General features: G+C 49.8%; 1 long non-coding RNA gene across 1 annotated transcript; it reads right to left on the reverse strand.

Annotated features, from left to right (window-relative positions):
* Positions 1–451: 451 nt before the first annotated feature.
* LOC128135046 (uncharacterized) lies at positions 452–6,228 on the reverse strand. Its single transcript, XR_008232908.1, has 2 exons — positions 5,117–6,228; positions 452–4,102 (listed from the first exon to the last, which is right to left on the reverse strand). It is a non-coding gene; the product is annotated as an uncharacterized LOC128135046 (long non-coding RNA).
* Between the last annotated feature and the right edge of the window lie 695 nt (positions 6,229–6,923).

Genomic DNA, 6,923 nt, shown 5'->3' on the forward strand with positions numbered 1-6,923 from the left:
AATGAAATGCATTTGCTCTCGCACGCATATATCGTATTCTGAAACAGCCATGAAAACCCTGCTTGCTTGAAGGCAACCACAGCAGTGGAGGGAGGACATCACCCATCCCCTTGCTCTGTCCAGGGCTCAGCTTCCCCCACGTTAGCACCTGTTTGGAACAAGCATCCCCCAAAAAGGCCAGAGTGCTGAGACCCGGAGGAGTTGGCTGTGCTTTAGAAAAAGCAAAAATAAACAAACCCTCATGACTACCAACAAAATCCAACCCACGACAACAAAAAAAAGTTTCCTTCCTAATTTCAGCTTCTGGTCATAAAATTTTACTTTCATGTAACAGCATGAAATCTGCACAACCGGAGCAGGGGTTTTTAATAAAAGGCAGAGGTTGATGTAATATCCGAGCCAAGGTGTTTTTATAAGCCAGAAGAAGAGAGACAGAAACACAGAAGGAAAATAATTTTCTTGAATTCCTTCCAGAAAGGCATTTTATTTAGATTTCCTTTAACCATGCTGAAGTTCTCCTTCGTCTTCTTGCATGGGTTTTCCCCCTTAAAAGCTGTCCCTCTTAACCTGTGCATTAATGCCAGCAAATCCAAGCCACCCATTTCTTTTTGCATCTCAGCCCTAATGCATTTGAAATGCATTAGGGGGAGGAACAGAGCGATTTTCAGCATGCATTGGGCTCCGCCTTGCCCCAAAGCCCAAATCACCGTGGAGCCCAGCCTCAGAGGAAGGTACCAGGTGTCTTGCACCCAGGATAATGCTCCTCTTCCAACACCCACGAGGATGGAGGGCAAGTGCTTCCCCGTGTCCCAAACTATGAGGTTTGAGAAGAGAATAATGTCTGCTAAAGGGCCAGAAACAGCTCTCAGCTCAATGAAAAATGACTTCCAAATGCCCCCTGCTCTGGGGATTTTATAAGGGAAGATGGATCTTTCTATCTGTTTTCCTTTCTTCTTCATTTTTCAACTCTTGACCTACACTGTGAACAGAAACCTCCCGGGTGTCAGCCTTCGGCAGAGGAAATGCTTCCTCCAGTTCATTTGTCTTCGGTGGTCTGTGCAGCTGAAGAGATGCATGTGGCCAAAGAGATGCTGTTCCCAACCCTGCCCATCCTGCCTCCACTGCCCTGAGTGCCGGAGGGTTGGATTTGCAGCTCTGTTAGCAGGGATGGTACCGGCCATCCCTCACCTGGCCCTTTGCTCCTGGGAAAACAGGAGTGAGAGCAGCCTTGGCCCCACTTTTGGGCAGACACACAGCCCAAGACAAAGAGAGGCTCATCTGTTTAAAAAAATAAGAGGTTTTGGTATTTACCTGGGTGTGAAGGACCAGATCATAGAGCTGGGAAGGGTATTGCTGGCCACTGCCTCCCAGACACCGTGGGTCCCGGGAGGGCTGCTCTGCTTAACTCATAGAGCAACCTCAGTTCAAAGCATCCCTTCTCTCAGGTCAGAGCATGACACGAGTCACAAATTTCAGACACAGATTTCAAATGCCTTAAACCCCGTGATTCCCAGCTCAAGGTTCAAGGGCAACATATTGCCACAAGATGTTCTTGCTTCCAGCATCACTCATGGTCATTGGAAACCACCACGGCAGTAGATCCAACAGGGAAAGGATGGTTTGCAGCACCCTGTTTGGAAGATAATCCAAGCTGGATGATTGGGAACCAGTGCCTAAAGGTTTCCGGATGAAGACATTTCTGCTTAGCATGTTATTTATAATTAGGGTGGAAATAACTAAAATGGGAGGATCTGTATAATTCAGACCTATGGGAGGTTCTTTGTTGCATCTTAGACAGTCCCAAACGCACATTGCCCTGGATGTTGTCCACCTCCAGGCACAGAGCAAGGCTGGAGCAAAAAGGAAGAGGAAGAAGGAGTGAAAAGGGGGGTGCCCAGGTGTCGTCCCCCCTCCCCAGCTTTTCCCCTGTCTTGGTTTGAACGCGGGGCTCTTATTTTCTTACTGTTTTTCAGAGTGTCTCAAGTATGACCACGGATGGGGACCTCTCCCCGGCGTCTGGCAGAACTGTTCCATGCAGGCAGCCCAGGCGTTTTGCATGGCAAAGGGGAAGCGATTGATCTCCAGGAAAGCGATTTATCAGCAGCTGGTGACCTGCGGAGCTGAAACCCTGGCTGCACTTGTTCCTGGGCCATGCTGCGGAGCTAATGGCATAAGCAGGGGGAAGCACAGATGTGAGCAGCACAGCCACCGACAGCACGATGGATGATACCTCGGGACAGGGCTCATGCACCTTTGGCTGTCTGGTACACGTACAGCATGACTTTCAAACTGGGTGTGGAGAGGAGGAGGCTGGGGGCAGCAGTTCCCATCCTCACCCCGAATTACCTTCATGGGGAAACGGAGGTGAGGCTGGACCACATCCTTCAAGTCTGGCACTTGGGCCAGCAGCTCTTGTCCCTCTTCAACTGGAAGATAAGCAGAAATGTCCTTGCAAGGTTTTCTGCTTTATGACAGTTGCTGAGAGGTTGTACGAGATGGGGCTTAGCAAAGGCCACAAAATGGATTTCCACAGCCAGGAAAAGGAGGCTTCAGATGCAAATTTAGGGAGGGAGAGAGGCAGAATCCGTAGACCCCGTTATATTTCAGTGCCACGGCTTCTATCTTGGACTTTGCTGTCCATTTAAGAAGCAGGAGATTTTAGTCCCAAGTTTACAAGTTGGCCCCGTCTCCTTAGAAAAATAAAATTCAAGAAAAGAATTTTTATAGGACAATTTGTTGCTCTCCATGAAGGCTTGAGAAAGCCAAACGGCATGGCCTGCAGGGCTGCAGCTCTGGTGTGGAAATGGATACGGCAGTGTCCTGCCTGCTCTCTCCCTCTTTCAGCAAGAAGTTTCCCTTTGGTTTACAGCAGCCCATGCTCCAGGGGAAAAAACAACAACTGCCGCTGTTATTCTTTATGAAGGCAGCAAGAGGGCTGAATAAAAGAGGCTGCATCCAAAGCACAATATGAGATGAAAAAGACATCCAAGCTCCATGGCGCTAGATAAAACAAAGCACACACAAAAAGAATCAAATGCTGAAATATGTATTTCTTGTGGGTATGAATAGAACTGTCTATGTTTGCCTTGGAGACAGGGGGAAGGAGGCCAAACAGTTTAATCTCAGCAGGTATTGCTTTTCAGTACAGAGCCATCGAGCAATTTAAAGACCTCCTGCCAGGCCATTTCAGCAGTCGCACAGCCCCGCTCTCTCCGAGCTGCTCGGTGCTGGCCCGTGGAAGGGTCACCTCCACTCTGCAGCCCACGGACAGGTAGATCCTCGCACACCTCTTGCCCTACCACAGATGTTAGCAATAAGAAAAAGCCCAATAAGTTCAAGGTAGCACACCAGCCATCTCCATGAGCTTTATCCAGCCTTCACCCTGCTCTCCCCAGCCTGGCTCCCATCACTGGGCCATGCCAGGCCATCTGGTGTGTCCTCACTTCTCTGAACTCGGGGACTTTGGACTGGCAGGTAGGCAACTGGGATTTGTTCTGGTGGGCTGGTAAAGCACCGGAGCTGGAGAGCAAATACCTGGTATCACTGGAGCACACCGATATCTCTAGGACTGCCATGAGGACGTGCAGGAACCAAGATCCACAGAGTTATGTCTTCATAAAGCCACAAAACAAACACAAAAAAGAGCTGGGTTTTCACTCATGATAAAAGTTGATGTGGACATGATAAAAAAGATGAAATGCTCCTATTTAAAAAAAATAAATCAAATTTTTTCAAAATTATTTCCAGGCTTGGAAATCCAGTGGTGCTGCTGCCATCCTGTTTTCTTCCTCCCTCCACATCCCAGGGCTGTGCTTCAGCACGTTTCCCTTCGCGTCTCTGATCTTGCCCCAGTACTCACCACGCACCCGGCACCAGAAGTGCTCGAGCACTTTCCAGGCAGGTGCACGCCGTGCCGGCACGGCCGTGAAATCATATGGTGCTCTCGTCTGCTCAAAAGGCAGGAGGGACCCATCTGGCATGGCGTGATGAACGGGTCTGGAGGAGCAGGGCCAGGTCCCAGAGGCGATGAGTGAGCGCAGCTGATCATTCAAAGAGGTGAAGGCAGAAGGTCTCCAGGTGTGAGGGTGGGGGAGCAGGTGCCCTGCAAATGTTTTCCACATATTTGCTTGGAAACCGTGATGAGCTTATCTGAGAAGAGCCCTCCAGATGCCAAGATACCATGATATGGTGTGCCCTTGCAGAAAGCGTATGGTTGGATCAGTTCACCATCGTTTGCATCTGCTTCCCTCACCCCACACCGTGTTACCATCTCCCCTGTCTCTGAGCAGCCCATCCACGTGCAGAAATTCAGTGCCTGACAGTGATGGAGAGCAGAAGCAGCTGATGAATGACATTAAGGGCGGGAGGAGGTGGGAGATGTTTCCTGGCTAATCTTTTCCTCCTGAGCGAGGCTAGACCTGCTCCAGCAACTCCTCTCCGGTGGTTTGGGCCAGCCTGTTACCCAACCTTGTTGTTGTTCATCTCTGTTGAGAAGCCAGGTGGTCTGAGGAGCACCCCCATCCTCCCTGGGCATGTTGCCTCCAGTACCACCCACCGGTTCCCTCATGCTCTGAGGCTGAGAATATGGTTTTAATAATGTGTCCATAAATCATTCTGTCCGTAGCAGCTGACATAAGCAGTGGTGCTGGGAATAGGCCCAAACTTCCCAGGTGCGGGAAAGCCTACACAGTCAACCCCAGTGCTGGTGCTGTCAACGGTGGCCCCCGTCAGCCCATGGCATGAAGGTGGCCACCAACGAGACCCAAGGGCAGTGGTCACCACTGGGTGCGACCCACCCTCCAGGGAAGCAAGGGTGGGATTCAGGGCCCTAAACAGAGGTATCTGTCTGGTGCCACGTGAGATGCTCTGGGGTCTCAGGGCAAACCATGGGGCTGCCAGGATCTACGGGACACCTGAGCCTGCTGGAGGAGCAGCTGGAGGCCAGGTGAGGTCCTGCAAGGCACCTAAATGGCACCAGGCATCTACCTTCAAGCACCCAAAATGTGCCCAAGGTCTTGACGTGGGACCTGGGTCTTGGTGGTGGCATCAGCTATTAATACCACATGAGGATTACTCTGCAGTGAATCTACCTGTGCATCCCCAGCCATCAACAGACCTGTACTCACAGGTGTCCGGGAACGGTCAGCGCTGCTATAATCCCTCTTCCACAGGCGAGGAACTGGAGTACACAGAGATGAGGCAACCCAGCCATGTTCCTGGGGGTCTGGGCTGTCTGAGGTCTGCCACCGAGCACTGCACTGACAGCGTCCGCACCTTGGACACGTCTTCTCTCCTTCTGCAAGACCGCGGGACAATCCTGCTTTCTCAGCAGCAGTGAGAGCCATCGTGGAGATGCTGGTTAGCAGAGATGGCATGTGCTATCTCCAGTGGCAGCAGATATCACTTAAGGCTGCCTAAAAAGAAATGTCATGTCAAAACAACCACATCAACATGCATTTTTTTACAGCTCTCCCTAGATTTTTGTCACGGATTCCCCCAACGGAGTCATGCTGGCCTCTGACAGATACAGGATATGTCTCGTGACAGATTGGTTGTTTTAAAGGTATCCTGTTCTCTAGCTCTAATAATTTGGGAAGCTCATTTGCAGCCTTGAAAGCCGTTAGCCAGCAATTCTCCGAGTCTGCACAGAGTTTGCAGCCTGTCAGGCTCCCCTGTCCCTGAGCATCCATCACTCTCACACTTCCACTTCACTCCTGCACTGACACTGAAATAACAAGTGAGATCCTGCACCGGTGCAAAGCAAGTACCCCCAGCTGTACATCAGGACAGTTCCTCAGCAAATAAACTGCTTGGGATGATTTTTTTCCTGATCTCACGATGGATGATTTCAGATTTTGAGCATGGGTTGGGTTCAGGGCAAGGGCTGCTATGAAGAGCAACACCCCACCACTGCTGCCCAGACCTTCCCATTCGCCCTGTTCTTTCCATCACCTCCTTGCACTCAGCAGTGATGAGACTTTCTAGCAAGAAAAGTAAAAAAAAAAGAAAAATCACAGAAAAGACGTATACCTGTGCCCCAGTTCTGGAGCACAAGGCCTGTTTGCTGCCTGTGCAGACATTTGAAGGGAAGAAATCATTCCCAGATCGAAGGCTTTGACTCTTCTCAGCCTGTTTCTTTGTCTCTGGCATTCAGAGGAGTGACGGGAAAAGCAGCTGGCCGGGCGCGGGGTCTTCGCAGTGGGACTTCGCCTGATATCAAGGCAACAAGAGGGGTTTTCACCTGATGCTGGAAACAATGCCATCCATAGAAGCCCACATTGTTACCTTGACATTTGGAAGCAATTACCTGCATGTTATGTAAAACTTTTATTAAACGACTGGAGAAATTCGGTAATGTGTTAATCATTGGTTGAATGACATCTGCTTAATACCAGAGATTTTTGAACTGCAGGAGAAGGGTTCAGCAGTTCAGAATGATTACCAAAACATATTGCTCCTTTTTTCGTTCTCCTACGTGTTAATTTTTCAGATTTATTATCTTAGGCTCCTGCGTCTAGTATTTTCACTACATGTCAACATCTGTTATATCTCTGCATTTCGCAGCTCTTTAGTCTTTGCCCCATGAAGCCTTAGGCACTCGGATGAGAGACGCAGCCAGCTCTAACTCAGGGCTTATGCAATTTTCCAAACTAATCCAAAGGACAATTACCAGGGAAATTTGGCTCGCGGAGGCATTTCTGGCATCAAAAAAGGCATCGGTAGATGGACTCAAACCCAAAGAAACCAGGCAGGTTTAGAGACAAACTTGGCTGTCAGGAGAAGGCTTGGAAAGTCTGGGGCACTGCGAGTCTGCTGCTCTTTGGGAAACATGTGGTGGGTGGAAATGTGTCATGGAAAGATGCTCGGTTCGTTCCCACTCCTTTTATTCGCTCATGCAGACCTGGAGTCATTCCGTTCATATG

This window comes from Harpia harpyja, chromosome 21 (genome assembly GCF_026419915.1).
Source record: "Harpia harpyja isolate bHarHar1 chromosome 21, bHarHar1 primary haplotype, whole genome shotgun sequence".
Lineage (NCBI taxonomy): Eukaryota > Metazoa > Chordata > Aves > Accipitriformes > Accipitridae > Harpia > Harpia harpyja.